The 16625-nt window shown below is 36.2% G+C and overlaps 1 protein-coding gene across 1 annotated transcript in view; it reads right to left on the reverse strand.

Annotated features, from left to right (window-relative positions):
• The window catches only part of ATF7IP (activating transcription factor 7 interacting protein), a 115084-nt gene extending 101148 nt beyond the window's left edge, over positions 1 to 13936 (reverse strand). The window contains exon 1 of the mRNA XM_018048451.1: positions 13761 to 13936. The gene's annotated coding sequence lies outside the window, so the exon portion shown is untranslated. The remainder of the gene's footprint in view (positions 1 to 13760) is intronic.

Genomic DNA, 16625 nt, shown 5'->3' on the forward strand with positions numbered 1-16625 from the left:
AAGGAGAGTAGTAACTCATCTAGTAAAGAATCTGCCTGCAAAGCAGGAGACCCCAGTTCGACTCCTGGGTCAGGAAGATTCCCTGTAGAAGAGACAGGCTACCCACTCTGGTATTCTTGGGCTTCTCTGGTGGCTCAGACGGTAAAGAATCTGTCCGCAAGGCAGGAGACCTGGGCTCAATCCTTGGGTTGGGAAAATCCCCTGATGGAGAGCATGGCAACCCACTCTAGTATTCTTACCTGGAGAATCCCCATGGACAGAGGAGCCTGGCAGGTAACAGTACACAGGGTTCTAAAGAGTCAAGCATGACTGAGCTTAACCACAGCACAGCCCATGTTATGTGGCAGCCTAGATGGAAGTGGAGTTTGGGGGAGAATGAATACATGTATATATATGGTTGAGTCTCTTTGCTATCCACCTGAAACTATCACACCATTGTTAATCAGCTATACCCCAACATAAAATAAAAACTTTTTTAAAAAAACTGAGAGTAGCATACAAAAAAGAGAGGGATTGAATGCTCACTGAAGACAACCCAATCCTCTTCCTCCATTTATCTTCCAGAATGCTGGCAATAACATCCTTACTCTCCATGTATGAAAATGAAAGACTACTTTCTAAGGGTATTTAACAAGCACAGGACACAAGACCTTAGGTCTTGGGAACTCTCCAAAAACAGCCCATCCAGACCAGCCCATAATGAAGTCTAAAACTGACAAATTTAGATATTCTAATCAACTTTTTACTCTGCCACAATATATTATACAGTCAGGCAAGGAAGAGAAAGACAACTAGGAAAAGTCTAATATGGAAGACAAACAAACAAAAAATAAAACACATAGCCAGAGACTACACAGGGAGAACACTTCAAAAATAAATTAATATCCACATATATTAAAAGATGCTGCATTCATGTGTCAAGAATAGACTACTACAGGCAAGGAACAAACAACAGAAATTAAGAACGTGATAAAAAGAAAAACTCAACAGAAGGACCTCATGATTAAAAAAAATCTACCTGAGCAAAAAGACAAAGTTGTAAACAGGAGAGAAAAGAAAATGTGAGTATCTACCCGAAAATTCACCTTGGAATGATAGAATAGCAGAAGCTATCACCAGTAAAATCATTTAAGAAAAATTCCAGTATTGAAAGACAACAGCTGCTAAACTGAAAGGGACTGATGAATTCCAGGACACAATAATAAACAGATCAATATCAAGGAACTAAAGTGAAATTTCAGAACACCTGGAAAGTGATAACAGATTCTAAATGCTTCCATTGAGGGAAAAAAAATCAAAAATAAGAATGGCCTCAGATTTCTCAGTGGTAACGGAAGCAAGAAGATAATCGAGTGCCTTTAGAATTCTAAAATAAAATGATTTCCAACCTAGCCTTGTATACCTAGCCAAACTATCAATCAAGCATTAAAAATATAAAATGACAATTTTCAGACACACATGGTCTCAAGAAACATATTTCCCATATATGCTTTCTCAAAAAGCTACTAGAGAATATGGTCCACTCCTCCTAATGACAGAGTAAATCAATAAAGAGATATAGCACACAGAAAACAAAAGACCTACACAAAAGAGGGGTGAGAGAAATCCCCACAATGGTGAATAAAATTTTAAGGATGAAAGTAGTATACCAGATATAGAAAGTGAGTAGGCAGCCCAGAGCAATGAGAATTAAGAAACAAAAATGAATCATGATCCTTCCTGCCACTGAAGCTGGATGGGTAGGGGAGGGGGGCTGTCTTTTTAACAAACATCAAAAAGTCCTTAGTAAAGAACTGTACCAATTGTACTATCAGGCTTCCCAGATGACGCTAGTGGTAAAGAACCCACCTGCCAATGCAGGAGACACAAGAGAAGTGGGTTCGGTCCCTGGATGGGGAAGATCCCCTGGAAAAGGGAATGGTGACACACTTCAGTATTCTTGCCTGGAGAATCCCATGGACAGAGGAGCCTGGCAGGCTACAGTCTGTAGGGTTGCCCAGTTAGACTGGACTACATCTCAACTTTTATACAGATGAGATTCATGGATACACACATCCTAGTATAAAGTTATCTTCATGATCAACTTCTGTCATAACTGTATCAAGAAAATGAGTCAGGATTTCCACAATTCTATTAGTTCAATGTAGACAAATTTATGTAAGTAGATTACTTAACCTTAGAACGGAGAGTAAGAATTACCTAGGACTAAAGTTTAATTTAGTTTACACTGTAGCTAACTAATTGCAGTTAACGTTTTATTTTTAATGGTCATATAAGAAAAGCACTATCTTCTTAATCTATCTTTAACTCTTAATTTAAGATATATTTTGTAGAAATGATTATTTAAATAGTCTCTTGATCCAATACCCTCAGAATTCAGGAGAAAAAAATATTCTATGAAAGATCTTAATATAGGTTGTAAGTTAATAAACCATCAGGTTATTTTAAGCACAATTCTATAGAAAAATACTAAATATACTGATTGGCCTTATTTAAAAACTACTTAGAAGAATGATTAAATCTTGTATAAAGTAGCATAACTGAGTCTCTCTACTTTATATGAATTCACATACATAGTTTCAGTAAGAATTTGTTTTCCTTCCTTCCAGGATAAAACTGGATAAATCAAATTTGTAACCATGACCACAGAGACAGGTGATATTTAAAAACAAATATCTTTTAATTAACTACGACAGGGAACAAGTACTGCACCTCAAGCGTAGAAATGATACCTTGTAGGTCTTCACAGGAAATCATTATAGTATGTCTTTTATAACTTAATGGATTCCCAGCTCAGAGGAATAAAGAATATCACTTGTTGACAGACAAGGAAAAATGTGGGAAACTTAAAGAACCATGACACAGTACAGCTTTAAGTACTCCAGGTGAAAACTCACAAATAAATTAGATGGCTCTTAGCTCCTAATCTTGTAATCAAGCAAATAAATAAGTAAATTATTATACTTTATAAAACTAGACAAGTTAATTCATATCAAACATATATAGTTTTGTTAAGCAGATAAAAGGAAGCCCTTCTATACTTAACAGTACTTCGTTAGATCAATAAAAGTTAAATAAAACATCAAAATAAAATAAAGAATCAAAAAATCATTAAACAAACTTATATGGTCAAGTCTATGCCTTATGGAGTAGAAACTTGGTCACAGGAAGTGTTATGGAAGAAAACCTGACACTTTGTTTTGCCTTAATTTTAAATCAGCATGTCCAGCAAGGTAAGTAAGTGGTGAGGGATCACAATGCACCCTAAAATTACAAAAAGAAAACAGGCTAATTCTGTATGGACCTAGCCCCGAAATAAATGACTTCATTTCTAACTTTGACAATGACAAGAGTCTGAAGAATTATGATAAACCTTGAAGATAAATAACGAATGTAAGAAAATGGCTGCTTTTTCATCATGAGGCTGGTGAATTCAATATCCCTGAAAGATTTTTATTCTTTAAATATTCTAGTGGTGTTTTCTGTTTGTTTTTGTTTTAATTTCATGAATAAGTCCTAAATCTGGACTCTCTCACAAACCTTTGCAAATAAACCTCTTTTCTGAATGCATATTTTTCCTACTAGGGAGTGGTATTATCAAACTTACTCTTTTAAGTTGTTTTTTAAACACTTTTAAAGTTCTAACTGTAGTAATCAAGAATACTGTCATTTTCTATATACCTCCTTGTACTTCAGTTCAATTCAGTTCAGTTGCTCAGTCATGTCTGACTCTTTGCAACCCCATGAATCACAGCACGCCAGGCCTCCCTGTCCATCGCCAACTCCTGGAATTCACTCAAACTCATGTCCATCGAGTCGGTGGATGCCATCCAGCCATCTCATCCTCTGTCGTCCCCTTCTCCTCCCCAATCCCTCCCAGCATCAGAGTCTTTTCCAATGAGTCAACTCTTCGCATGAGGTGGCCAAAGTACTGGAGTTTCAGCTTTAGCATCATTCCTTCCAAAGAACACCCAGGACTGATCTCCTTTAGAATTAACTGGTTGGATCTCCTTGCAGTCCAAGGGACTCTCAAGAGTCTTCTCCAACACCACAGTTCAAAAGCATCAATTCTTCGGTGCTCAGCTTTCTTCATAGTCCAACTTTCACATCCATACATGACTACTGGAAAAACCATAGCCTTGACTAGATAGACCTTTGTTGGCAAAGTAATGTCTTGCTTTTGAATATGCTACCTAGGCTTGTCGTAACTTTCCTTCCAAGGAGTAAGCGTCTTTTAATTTCATGGCTGCAATCACCATCTGCAGTGATTTTGGAGCCCCCCAAAATAAAATCTGACACTGTTTCCACGGGCTCTCTAAAGCTGCTCATGGTTGCCTCTTAGTAAATATTCATGTCTTCCTAAAAGATTCATCAACTGATTGAAGTCAAATCTGAAAAGTATGTCAGCAACAATTGCTAAGCATTTTATATAACTAATCTCATTTAATCCTCAAAATAAGCCTACCTGGTAGGTGGTATTACCATTTTATGTGTAAGAAATACTGCTCTGAGACACTAGCTGGCCAGACTCCAAGACAAAATTACTATACATTCCATTTCACTATATTACTAAATGGTTTTAGGAAAATTCCTTGCTTTTTCTTCTTTTTCTTCTTAATTTGCTTGGTATTTTTAATCTTCCAACTATTATATCACTTAAGTTTTAGGGGGAAGAAGACATCACACAAACAACAGAAAATTAAGTCATTCTACCTTTTCATCAAGCTCTTATTAATTTGCATACATCTGTCCTTCAGATTTATATTTTAAGAACTAACTAATAGGTAAGCAGAAGTGTTTTTTAAATTTTTTCTATTTCTTAATGAATGAAACTGAAGTTTTTTTTTTCCCAGTTATTTCACTATTTATAATTTCCCAGATGCAAAGTGTCTGTCAAATCTTTTGACAATTCATCCAGTGGGTTTGAAACGTCAAGGTTAATTATTCTCTGAAACGTTCTGACATCTGTGGATTATCATGAGTTAAATGAAAGGAGTTAAAATACCTTCTTCGCCCCCTTACCTCCTTTTTATTTGGCACCTAAAACAAAAGGGTTCTGTTCTTTCAATAAGCAAATATTTAGTGAATAATAAGGTAGGTATTGTGGAAAGCAACTTTATAATTTTAATAAAAGTCTTATACCTAATTAAAAGTGGTCTGTCTTTAAAATGTGATACTTGTCAAATACATCAATAAGATAAAATTCCTCACTGCAGGACGCTTATAAAGTTCTACAGAAGTAATTATAAACATAAAAGTTGAAAGGAATAAAAGCCTTTAAAAGAGATACAAAGTAGAGCAAAGTAAAAAGAGAAATTAGAGACTCCTAGCTCAGGATAACAATATCCTTTATTAGGCACATTGTGAGTATATTCACCTAAACATACTACTTTCCCACCTCTGAGATTTTGAATACCCTTTACTAAGAATATCCTTCTAATTCTTCCTTTAAAATACAATTCTTCTAAGGTTTCCTTGACCTCCATCTAACAGAATCCCACTTTTTGTGCCTCACACAAATATCTATTGTTATATTTATCATCTGTAAACAACTACTTTGACTTACTTACTTATTGCTGCTGCTGCTGCTAAGTCGCTGCAGTCGTGTCCAACTCTGTGTGACCCCATAGACGGAAGCCCACCAGATTCCCCCGTCCCTGGGATTCTCCAGGCAAGAACACTGGACTGGGTTGCCATTTCCTTCTCCAATGCATGAAAGTGAAAAGTGAAAGTGAAGTTGCTCAGTCATGTCCGACTCTTCGAGACCCCATGGACTGCCCCCTACCAGGCTCCTCCACCCATGGGATTTTCCAGGCAAGAGTACTGGAGTGGGGTGCCATTGCCTTCTCCTTACTTACTTATTACTTACCAGTTAAGTTTTACCTGAAAGCAAAGAATTTATGGCCACAATTATTTTTACCTGTATATATTACAAAGCCCTCAAAAATGACATTTTCTATCTTGAAAAAAGTATAGTTTACTTATATAGTTATAAAGGAAGAAAAATAGTATCTGGATAATTCAAACCTAAACTCAACTTTGAAGCTAAAAGAAGCAGTTCAAACAGTCACTCAGAGTTTACCTACAGTCTTTCATCCTTTTAAAGTAAGTTAACTGGCAAGACTCAAAGATATTACATTGAGTTCTTACAAAACTCATCATGATTTAATGTTTTCAGAGGCAAGTAGAAAGAGAAAGAATTCTACCTAATAAGATATTCATAGTAACTAGAACTTCAGTCAGGAATCATGACTGTAAAGCTCTCAAAATTTCATTTCAAAGGAAGATGTGTGTGCATGTGCATGTGTATTTACACAGTCAGGCACATCTGACTCTCTGCGAAGCTTTGGACTGCAGTCCACCAGCTTCCTCAGTCCATGGGATTCTCTCAGCAAGAATACTGCCATGGGTTACCAGGCCCTCCTCCAGGGGATCTGCCCAACCCACGGATCAAACCCATGTTTCTTGTGTCTCCTGCATTACAGGTAGATTCTTTACCCACTGAACAATCAGGGAAGCCCTTCAAAGGAAGCTATAGAGAGTTATAACTGGATTTAAGTCTTAAAACAGAGAGTCAGTTTTCAATATCAAATTATGAATCAGAGACCATTTCTCCAGCTTCTTTTAGTAGCAGAAAATGCTAACTCCTCTAATATCCATTTCTTTCCTTCTTTTATAAAATTTTCTAACTTTAGCTGAATGAATGGTTGTCCAGCCAGATACTACATTTCCCAGCCTTCCTCTCCCAGCTATGTATGTTCCAATGATTACATACAGATCCATAAAACATGAATCAAACCGATATATGCCACATCCATATGAGGCTCTCAAAAGAATGATTGTGCACTCCCATCATTCTTTCTCCTTTGCCCCTGGCTGGTGAAATCATCCATGTTCAACCTAGAAACCATGTTTGACATACGAAAACCACAAATATTAAGCCAAAGCCACTTACACACCTGAAGTTTTCCTCTGTATTACTTTATAAGAGAAATAAACGTTCATTATCCTGAATACTAACAGTTTCTGATAAAGTTTAGCCTGTACTGTACTCCAACAGCTCCTGACATTTACTACCTAAAAGAAAACAAAAGTGAAAGTGAAAGTGAAGTCGCTCAGCCGTGTCCGACTCTTTGCAACCCCGTGGACTGTGGCCCACCAGGTTCCTCCATCCATGGGATTCTCCAGGCAAGAATACTGGAGTGGGTTGCCATTTCCTTCTCCAGGGGATATTCCTGACCCAGGGATAAAACCCAGGTCTCCCGCATTGCAGGCAGACGCTTTAACCTCTGAGCCACCAGGGAAGCCCCAAAAGAAAACAAAGGAGATTCAAAAAGCAGCCTCTTTTCCATCCATTTCCCCATTTATTTCTTTTCTTTAGACATTTAATCTAATAAGGGTAACAGGGCAGGTACACACCTAAGCTGAAAAGTCTTAACTGAGAAAGCGCTGAAGCAGTAAAGTCATTCATTATTGTTTCACCAATCTCTTTTTCTTTTGTCCCTGGTCCTCAAAAGAGCAGAATCTTTTCCTAACATCTAAGTTTACTCTTCTACAAAATGGAAGACATCATCGTTGACAATTACTGACTCAAGGAGAGATTCTTTCACAGCTCTTTCAGTTCCAAGAACCTTCATTTTTACATCCCATTCAAGCTCTCTGTTAGAATGTAAAAGAGCCATACACATAATTCCTGGGTACCTACCAAAACAATGTTTCACAAAGTAGCATAGGGTTACACAAACAACAAAGAGAGGGAGAAAGGATTATACAGTTGGACATAATGACACTACTACCTCACATCATCATCACAGAAAGGGGCTCGCCCTCCCTCCCAAACTAAAAGGGATAAAGCTCCACTAATGGATAAACAATTTCTGCATACAATAGGAAACTAAGGACAATACTCCCAGAATTACTCAATGATACTTATAATTTACTGTTAAAACATCACCCAATTTTTCCCTATAATGCCTCACAGCTGTTATGAACTCGAAACTAAGATCTTTACTCTCAACCTTCTTTCTGCATGTGACTCCTTTGAACAACGAGGTATGATAATATATGAATTTTCCCTATACCTCAAAACTTAAAGTAATAGCAGTCTTTTTAAGCCAAATAACATCTAAACCTCTTTGCCTTCTTGAACAAATTTAACATCATTACAGATCCTCTATAATTCAGAACTGTTAATAAGATCCTTAGTTACCATAATGAACATTCTATAAATACTGATTTGCCTCTAGGAGTAACAACTCCCAAGCGAAATAACCTCAAAACTAACTGCAAATTTTTGTTCTCACACTTGATACCTAATCCCAATTCACAATCAAAATGCCAGCCATCACTTTCTGCCCCTATCCATATGGAATTTTCTAGTAGTGTTTCTCTCCTCTCCCTAATTTACTACTGTGCTGTGTGCTTAGTTGCTCAGTTGCACCCAACTCTTTGAGACCTCTTGGCCTGTAGCCCATCAGGCTGCTCTGTCCGTGAGATTTTTCAGGCAAGAATACTGGCGTGGGTTGCCGCACTGGGGCTTTCTCCAGGGGATCTTCCTGACCCAGAGATCAAACCCATGTCTCCTGTGTCTCCAGCACTGTAGGCAGACTCTTTAATTTACTGCAACTTATCTACTATAGCCTGGAAACATAAGAATCATAATATTGAGAACTGGGAAAAATTCTCAAGGGCAAAGATCATACGCAAAAAAGTAAAAATATGCAAACTTCTAGAAGTGGATTTGCTTGAAAAATACCCAAAGACAAAATTTCTCATTAAAAAGAAAATACTGAAGATAAGTAATTTAGTACCTTAACATGATTTCTAACTAGTCCTAGATTCATTTTTATAAAGCCGATATTTTACCATTTGATTTTTATCTCTATTTCCTTGATTTCTCCTTTACACACATGACATGAATTTTCAAGTTTCACTATATTCAACATAAATATTTTGGCAATTATTTTATAGTCTTTCCTGTACTTATTATAAAAATATTATTAAAAGTAGAATTACAACTGAAATACACAATAAGATTATATTTTTCACTGCAATCAGCAGAAAGAATAGATTTAATAGAGAATTAATTTACGCTAATAATTAGGGAAACATCCTTATGAGAGAAATATTTAATGTTACCAAAGAGATTTAAAAGAAAAAATTTTCATCTTTATTACATATTATTTACTAGGCTCCATACTGACCCAAAAATGAATCAGATAACGTTTCAATATTTTCCCATTTAAAAAAAAAGTCTATGTTAACCAAAGAAGAAAAATTGTTTTTAAATATTGTAGAACACTTTACCTCAGCAAGCTATTTCTCTTACTTCTAACTTCATACCTGCACTATTAACATGATGTTATATCCTAAAGCAGATTAAAAATGAAAATGAAATCCTACATCCTCTACCTTATCATCCCTATTAACATTATACCATTATAGGAAACCAGTAAAATAACACCTTAATAAAAAGTAACGAGTACCACAATTTTTCCTAGAGTTCCTAAAAACAGTATATTTTTGTGGGATCTACAGGAAATGCATCATATTCATGAATTAAAAAAAAACTGTATAAAGATGTAAATTAACCTAATTTACGTTTCATGCAACTCTAAACAAAACTTTAAATATTTGGCTGTTTTAAAACTTTGCCAAATTTATTACAAAAGCAGGGAAAACTCACTTAGGAAATTATGAAAAGGAATGCTATGTACTGTCCCTTCATATATTTATATAGTCTATAGCACTACAGCAGATAAAGCAGTACTGCTACATAAACAAGTCCCAGTTACAGTGTTGTTAACCTGCTTTTAAATTTTACATAAACTATTTCCGTGAGAAGCTGAAAACACTGCCTCTCCCCAGAAAAACTTGCAAATTATGTTCACTCACATAAAACTGTGTATATCATGGAACCCATGCAAGTTTTCAAACCTATCTATAGATCCCCCAAAGGTCAATGGGCCTAATTAAATAGCCCTAGTAAATGAAGCAGAACTGACAGCTCAAACCTAGTAAGCTATGGTCAAAGAAGCATCTTAAAGCAATAAGAAATGAATCACCAACACAAAATTCAAAGAAAATTAGATATTTGGAAAAGACTGAAACTAGCAACCCATCTTTACCCAATGTCAAAATAAACTCTACGTAGATGCAAACCTATTTTTTAAGATAATTAAAACACCTGGAAAAAATAAACAGAACAATCATTTAGTTCCTCTTATAACAAGTAGTATTTTTTATGCAGAGAAGTCTTGGAAAAATAATAAATAAAAAGTAGTGCATATCACTACATTAAAATATAACAATTCTAAGTAGGTAACACCATGTCCAAATCTGCAAACCAATAGATTGTAGACAGCCAGGTTCTTCCATCCATGTAACGTTCTAGGCAAGAAATACTGGAGTGGGTTGCCACTGCTACTCCAAGGGATCTTCCCAACCCAGGAATCTAACCCATATCCCTTGTGTCTCCTGCATTGGCAAGTGGATTCTTTACCACTGTTCCACCTGGAAGCCCATAGCAATTGTTTTAAAAAATTTAACTGGAAAAAAACAAAAAAACTACAAAAAATATGAAAAGCAATTTTCATATTCACAAATAACTGTTATAAACAAATAAGAAAAATATTAACATTTACCACAAAAAAAGATACACAAAATATCCTCAAACAGCAAAGTCAAGAAAAATGAGAAAGTTGCATATATATTAAATGTTTAAAAGTTCAATTTCACTAGTTACCAGGAAAAAAAGTAAATAAGCTACTGTTTCTCAACCACCAAAATCATGGTGGCGTGGGAAATGCTTTTCAAAAAAACTAAGTTTTTATCTATTTTGTAAATTACTTTAAAAGCCCTTTGAAACAGCAATTTCAAAGAAATAAGATATAGACTATGATTCATGTACAACATATTCACTGTAGCTTTATTTACAATAGAGAAATGCAAAATGAACAAAATATTCAATAAGGAAAGTCTTAGTACATTCTTATTAAAAACACTGATATTTTGTGGCTGTTTAAAAATGTATTTCAAGAACATTTGATAATTTAGGATATTTTCACAAAATGAATATCATGCAATCATTTTTGAAAAACATACTTCTAAAGAACAATGAAATGGATAAATATCCACAATATAACAATAGGTTGTGTGTGTGTGCATGCTCAGTTGTGTCCAACTCTTTGCAATCCCATGGACTGTAGCCTGCCAGGCTTCTCCATCTATGGAATTTCCCTGGCAAGAATACTGGAATGTGTTTCCTCCTCCATGGGATCTTCCCGACTCAGGGATCAAACCCATGTCTCCTATACATCTCCTGCATTGCAAGCGGATTCTTTTCCACTGAGCCACCAGGAAAGTAAATAGCCACAATACGACATTATGTGTGTACGCATATGCTTAGGTTAAGGGGCAGGAATGAAATTATGATCCAAAAGATAGACTAACTGATCAATCAATAAATAGGAAAGTCACAAAAACATTTAGTGTGTTTATTTCTAATTAACTTTTGACACCTTCTAAACGTGCTAAAACAAGTAAAAAGTTTTAAATATCAATATTCAAATCACAATTTAAAGAAAAAACAAACTTTAATGGCTTTGGCTTAAGTATTCAAATCTTTTTTTCCTGAATTTTTTGTTTAAAATGTACAAATCTAAAAGGATTTTAAGTGACTCCCAGTAACAGAATTAATTCAGTATTTATTCAGTCTTAATAGTAACTTAAATTCCAAATCATGCCTGTTATTCAGAGTACTAATGAACAAAAAATATTAGACGTTCAAACAGTACATTATTCTTAGTTTTAAGTTTATAGAACTATACTTGCCTTTCTAACAAATAGTGCCCATCACTACAAAACAGCAAAACTGTCCTACCAATACATATTTACATAGTTCGTTATGTTCTTCAGTGTTGTCAAGTGCCTCTTGTAAGCTTCAACATTAACCTGAGGCAATCATTTGTATATGCAAATGAAAACATAAGTTTAAATATATAAAACAAAATATTTCACTTTTCTGAGAAGTGCAGAATGAAACGTGTCCTAGACAGAAGTTCTTTTCTTAACCTTACTATGTACGCATACACAGACACAGAAAAAAACATGTTTCAACTCCTAAATATTTGAAATTATATCTGGAGATGGAAGGGGTGTGCTGGGTAATCAACCTGGAAGCATAAAAGGGGGGAAAAAAAAATCACACAACTGCCCTCTAAATATATTTCTGTGTAAAAGACTTGGAGGTTCAAAAATTATATCACAACAACAAATACTCTGTTCAGAAAAAAAGAATTATTTCTATCACTGCATTCTATCCCCTGTGTGATGTCATTTTTTTAAAAACCCATCAACCAAAAGTATTCCTTTCAACTACATCTATTTAATTCTTATTAACAGTACCTGTAGGCAATAAAGTCCCTAAACCAACGAAGATTATAAAGCGACAGCCACTTCTTCATTTGACAAGTGACTAATTTTAAGAGTTACATAACCAAGAAAACAGTTGTTGCATATACAAGACAAAGATGACATTTATGACAACCATTTACAAGTTTTCAGGCCAGTAAGAAATAATTTGCACAATGGTGGAATTCTATTAAATCGTATAAAACTTCTCCCAAAGGCTTACCTAAGATTTAAATATAGTGACACTACCATTTTAAACTAAAATAATCAGGATACTTTAAGAAACTAAAACCAGGAACAGACAACTTTAAAAACCAAACACAAACTGTATCTTACACACATTTATATATAGCAGGCTGTTTTTTTAATCAACTGATTTATTGATGATTCACAATCTCCTCATAAAGGCCTCAGGGTAGTTGTAGAATTCTTTATCAGGAAAATTTACCGAGTTTGAGTTATATTTTACATATCATTACAATTTTAAAAGTCAAAGTAACAAATATAATCTAACTGAAGCAGTACTAGACATGCAATCAAAAATAGAAAAAATGCAAGCAAGGTCAGAGGCACACCACTGATTAAAACTCCACCGACTGAAGATCCAATTATTTAAAAAAATATAAACACTTAAGGAGATTAAGATTTCTTTTTAAAACAACATTATATAGATTCTTTCAATGTCCCCCCCCTCTCATATTTCCAAACCTTAAACTGTTCCTATTTTGAAAACATTCCATAATAGAACTGGTAAGGATAGGGTTAAAAATGTAGTTGCAAATATGCAGTTCAAATAATTGCACTTCCCGTGAGAACACCACTAGGTGCTGATCTTTAGCTCCCTAAATATAAACGTGAATCCGGCAATACACTTAAAGTGAAATTAAAATCGAGAACCACAAATGGACAATCATTTTTACACAAAATTAAGTCCACAGCTTCTCAGAAAATAGGAGAAATACACACACACAAAAAAACTCTCAGGTCGCTACAGGAATACAGCATAAGAGAAACGTTTTCTTTGAAAAATATAGAAATTCCCGTGTAACAAAACGAAACCCCTCAAGAATGAAAAAAATTAAATCTAGAACCCGAATGGCGTCCAAGAACATTAGATCTTGAAAATGAATATTGCGCTTGCGCAGCCACCGCCCCGCCAGCTGCACAACTGCAGCTAGAGCCCGACCCCGCAAGATCACGTGCTCCCATGCAGCGCCCGCCCGCAGCTCCGCAACCGCGCAGGCGCAAACACAACTCCCGCAGCCGCCATAATGCGGTCTTGACTCTTAAGAAATACAATAGTAATTTAACAAAATGTGGTTATAACAGCCCCTGGGACTCACATATACCTTTCGGGGCGGGAGATGAGGCAGGAGGAACCAAGTTCCGTCCTACAGAGTCGTCCCGCGCAGCCGTCCCCACCGCTGCCGCCTCAGTCTCGCGCTCCCCACTCGCCGCGCCGCCGCTGCCTCCGCCGCCGCCTCCGCAGATTCAAAAACAAACCCGCTTCTCCCTTGCACGCGCCGGGGCCGTTATGCAAATTATTGTAGGCGGGGCTCGGTGGTCGTAATATTGGCCACGCCCGCCGTGCTTTCAGCCAATAGGCTCCCGGATTAGCTGTTCCCCATGCAAATCTCCAGGGTTTTTATTTGAATGAGAAATATTGGCCCCGCCTCCTGCCGTGGAAAAGAGAAGCTAGTCTGAGGTGGTGGCGCTGCGCCCTTTAGTTGCAGTGAGGTGTGTTTTTTGAGTGGCGCATCGCTCAACCGGTGAGTAGCACTTTGTGAGCGCCCTCTATGAGCCTCAGTAAAGAAGGAAGGAAATAGGTGGGTGAAAGTTAAAAGAGCTAGGGCAAGGTTTTCGAAAAAGACTATAGCATGTTACTTTATCGTGTATATTAAAAACTCGGAAAATATACTTTAAACTGTGTAAGTCACGAGAGAATGGCGCAAACACATCTTTATTTTCAGTTGTTCTCTGCCAGAACAAGCGCTTCCAGTTGTACCTTTCAACCTGTTGTATCCCTGTTACTTAGTTTTTTACTGCGAGCCAAACCCTCATGAAGGCCACAGAGTGCAATAAAAAAAAAAAAAAAAAAAAGCTGCTCGTGTTTTTTGAAGAATCTGGGCTTACGTCCAGTTACTCCTGCTTACTTGCTTGTTACTTGGAATAAGTGTTAGTCAGTTTTCTCATCTCCAAAATGATAATAACTGTAATTCAAATCAGTTGAGGAGGCTAAATGATTGGATAAATGTAAATGTGTTCTGCAAAGCAAAAGCAGACTGACAAATGGATAGTGAGGTTTTTTTTTTTTAATATCATTAGTAAACCCTGATGCTTAATCTATTCATTCAGTATTTATTTAGCAATGAGTGTGTTCCAGACCTATATTACTTTGCCCGTCTTTAAGAAATCTCTACTACAGTGGAGGAGACAAAAAAGTTAACAGGAGGTTTTTGTAAATAATTAGAAATTAATGTGGGGTGGTTAATATTTATTTCTATAATTTGATTCTGTCCTTAGCACAGAATATAGTACACTGGTGCTCAATAAATTACAAATAGAGGCTCAATTATAACAAATTATGTATTATAATTTAACACATAGTGCTCGATTATAAAATAGATGCTCAGCAAATTACAAATCTATCAATATTTAAAATTCTATAATAAGAAATGAGGTTGGTAGAGTTCGTTAGCTTTCTCTTTGTCTTCTATAAGCAACTAAAAAGGAATAATTTTCATAATAGTTCATTCTTAATTGTCTTGGCTAATGACAAATAATTGAACATGAACTCACCAGTTGGGCAATTTTCTTTCTTGCTCATATTCTAGACTTGCCGCCCCAAAACTCCACTTAGTTTTATTGTATTTTAATCTTCCCCCATATATCCTCAATGACATGTTTATAGGCTCTTTGGCTATTCTGCCTGCTGATTAATCTAACCAATCATTCATTGTTTCAATCAACAAGTACATCGTTTATTCTTTATTCACACACTTTCCGAAGCACTAGAGATGCCCAGAGGAAATGACACTGCCTCTAATCAGGAAGGAGTCATATATACAGATTCCCATTATGAGGTCATTACAATCATGAGGTTATATACTAAAAATAAAAGAAATATAAAACAAGAGAACATAAATCTTCTTGTGGAATGTAGGAAAACTTCACAGAATAGGTGATACTTGATCTGACTCATAATGTAGAACTTAAAGTGGCTGTCAGAATAGGTACAAAAGAAAGAAGATTCAAGTTAGGTAAAACAGAAATGCAAAGGCACTGTAAAGAGGAAAAGGTGTGGCTTAAATTTATAATAGGATGATACTTAGAATATTTATCAATCCTTGTGGTACCAGGCACTGACCAATTAGAATAGAAGAAGGTTTGAAGACCCCTAATTTACTAGATGTTGACGACAGAGGATGAGATGGCTGGATAGCATTACCAACTCGATGGACGTGAGTTTGAGTGGACTCCGGGAGATGGTGATGGACAGGAAGGCCTGGTGTGCTGTGATTCATGGGGTCGCAAACAGTCGGACACCACTGAGTAACTGAAATGAACTGACCTGACCTGAACTGAAACTTCTAGTTGTAGGTTTCTGGAGAGGTCCAGGGATTCTTCAGCTGAGCATTGAGACAGACTGGCTGGTAGGAGGGATATTTGGTGTAGAGCAGCTACTTACCAGTAAGTACTGAAGGATTTATATATTTTACCCTCCGTGATGGGCTTATTTATACATACAGACTGAATACTCTTCTAGAAAAAAAGTGGAGTAAAGCAATGTCACAGAGAAAATTCCAAAAAACAAAAAGACAGAAACCTAAAATAGTAAACATTTTAAAATGAAGAAATTGAGCAGCAATTGAACGAGGAAAATAAAACTTTTGAAAAACAATATAAACTTGAGAAAGGAACAGTTAAAGAGGAAAGCTAGAGTTTCTAAGTACTGTTAGAAACAGTCTAATTTAGTGCTTATAAAAATGAGCTCTGAAGATACACTACCTGAATTAAAATCTTGTCTCTGCCTGCAATGCAGGAGACCCTGGTTTGATCTCTGGGTTGAATAGATCCCCTGGAGGAGGGTATGGCAGCCCACTCCAGTTTTCTTGCCTGGATAATCCCCATGGACAGAGGAGCCAGGTGTGTGGCAGCCCATGGCTTTGCAAAGAGTTGGACACAACTAAGCATCACCAACTCGATGGACATAA

This window comes from Capra hircus, chromosome 5 (genome assembly GCF_001704415.2).
Source record: "Capra hircus breed San Clemente chromosome 5, ASM170441v1, whole genome shotgun sequence".
In the NCBI taxonomy this organism is placed as follows: domain Eukaryota; kingdom Metazoa; phylum Chordata; class Mammalia; order Artiodactyla; family Bovidae; genus Capra; species Capra hircus.